At 39.4% G+C, this 2,635-nt stretch overlaps 1 non-coding gene across 1 annotated transcript; it reads right to left on the reverse strand.

The window, feature by feature from the left end:
• Positions 1-1,238: 1,238 nt before the first annotated feature.
• On the reverse strand, positions 1,239-1,341 carry LOC145168175 (U6 spliceosomal RNA). Its single transcript, XR_013741746.1, has one exon. It is a non-coding gene; the product is annotated as a U6 spliceosomal RNA (small nuclear RNA).
• Positions 1,342-2,635: the final 1,294 nt, after the last annotated feature.

Consider the following 2,635-nt stretch of genomic DNA (forward strand, 5'->3'; position numbering starts at 1 on the left):
TTCGTGAGATAGGGCATGGACATTGTTGGAAAACTTTCCATAGCACCAGGTGGTAAAGTTTTCATGCTACCAATGACTGACTACTTGCCTTAATGGAGAGAACTTGAACCCTTTGTTCAAGTTAGAGAAAAATAAGTGATATCCTTCATATAGCACAACATCTTGACCAGGTTTGGTATCCATCTAAAATTATATGTGATAATGGTTCTCAATTTATAGGTAAATGAACACAAAGCTTCTGTGTAAGTTGGGGAATCAAGATGATCACTTCTATACTTTTCCATCCTTAAGAAAATGGTCAAGTTGATTCGATCAACAACATCATTATCAATAAACTAAAGAAACATTAACAAAAAGAAGATAAATATGGGCTAAAGAATTACCCTTAGTTCTTTCGGCGGATAGGACCACAACCAAGGATTCTATAGGAGAAACACCATATTCCTTGGTATTTGGAACTAAAGTTGTAATTCCCGCAGAAGTCATGATTCTTACAGCCAAGACAAGATTTTGCAATCAAGAAGAAAATGGCAAGATGCAAGCTGAAGATCTTGACACAATGGATGAACCTAAGGACCTTGCTAAGATAAGGATAGCAGCCTATCAGCAAAAAGTTGTTAGATCTTACAATAGAAATATCATAATAAGAAGATTCAAGAGATGAGATCTTATCCTTAGAAACATTTACCAAAATACAGCCGAACATAGTGCAGGAAAACTTGCCCCAAAATAGGAAGGTCCTTACCTTATAGATTTAGAACCAGGAAGGGGGCATACTAGTCATCTACCCTAGATGGTCAAGTATTACCAAGATGTTGCAATGATATACATCTTAAAACTTACTCTGAAAAAACCCAAGATCCTGGCCCAAGAAATTCAAGTATGTTTACTTTTCCAATTTCAATTATCAATTATATATTTTCATTTAAGATAATTCCTTTAGCATTAGAGGGGTGTTAGCCAAGCTAACTGTAACATCCCCCTTCGGCACTCGGTACGAGGACTTCCCAGGGGGTCATCCATCCCGGTACTACTCCTGCCCGGGCACGCTTAACTGCAGAGTTCTTAATGGATCTGCTGCCCTCACAGCTTTAAAACCGGTTGTAACAAGGAAGGCGTCCACACACCTTTAAGGGAATGTTTCATTCTCCTTCCAGCCGATGTGGGATCAGGTGCAACCCACTTTCGCCCCCCATTATAGGGTTCGACATCCCCATCGATCATATCACCTCATGCCCCATCTCTGATACCATTTCTCGATTTGTGTGTGTCATCCTTGCTCAAGGGCCATGCTAATCTTCTATGTATGATTCCAGTTTTATCGGATGTCCCCACCTGATCCCACATTGGCTTTGAAGTAGAACGAAACATTTCCTTATAAGGGGTGTGGATACCTTCCTTGTAAAGCCGTGAGGGAAGCAGATCCCATAAGAACTCTGCAGTTAAGCATGCTCGGGCGATAGTAGTACCATGATGGGATACCCCCTGGGAAGTCCTTGTGTCGAGTGGCCCAAAGCGTGCAATATTATGATACGTGCCAGAAGGGATGCTACAAATGGTATCAGAGTTAGGACATGGGTCGATGTGTTCGACGGGGACATCGAACCCTATAATGGGGGTGAAGGTGGGTTGCACCTGATCCCACATCGGCTTGGAAAGAGAACGAAACATTTCCTTATAAGTGGTGTGGATACCTTCCTTGTCACAACGTATTTTAAAGTCGTGAGGGCATCAGATCCCATAAGAACTCTGCAGTTAAGCGTGATCGGGCGAGAGTAGTACCGGGATGGGTGAGCCCTTGGGAAGTCCTTGTGCCGAGTGGCCCAAAGCGGACAATATTATGATACGTGCCAGAGGGGGATGTTACACTAACATCCACCCTTTATGCAAGATCTTTATTTTGCAGACACCGAAGATCTTGACAAAGATATTACACTCTGATCATCCATCTTAAGATCTAAGGTACCAAGATACCTTTTATGGTTTAAATATTATCTTCTTTCTACGAGATAAGGTTGAGACACCTCGCATGGACGCACAAATTCTAGGAATTGTCAAAGGATATGGGGTTCAACTTACAAATTATTTGTTAAAACTTGAGTAAAAATCAATGGAATGACATGAGTGTGGCATACAGCCAAAAAGTTATACCCACACAATTAACATTGACATGTTAAACTAATGCACAAGGAAACAATCCTAGGATGAGTTTATCCCAAGAATCCAACATTTTCATGTTGTCTTATGGTTTGAACATAATTTTGTTAATAATGCTAAGAATATAGAACACATGCATACCTCAAATCTAAGACCTAAAGATAAATAAAAGGTTTAAAACAGTGGGCGCATCCCAAGATATCATCTAAGGAAACTTTCACTCAAGATATCATCCAAGATAATCTTGACTCGCATAAGGCACACAATTATTCAACCATCTTAACATTCACTTTCAAAAGGTTTCTAAAAATTGATTCATTTAAAAAAAACTTATAAATTCAATTGCCTTTCTTATAACCAAGAAATCATTCCAAATTCTAAGCTCAAATTCTTATCTTTTGGAAAATTCAATATGGCAATGGCCTAGGATCCAAATAAATTTTTATTATCAAAGCCTAAAAACTTTAACTTCTCATCA

This window comes from Lactuca virosa, chromosome 3 (genome assembly GCF_052849685.1).
Source record: "Lactuca virosa cultivar CGN04683 chromosome 3, Lactuca_virosa_CGN04683_v6, whole genome shotgun sequence".
In the NCBI taxonomy this organism is placed as follows: Eukaryota; Viridiplantae; Streptophyta; class Magnoliopsida; order Asterales; family Asteraceae; genus Lactuca; species Lactuca virosa.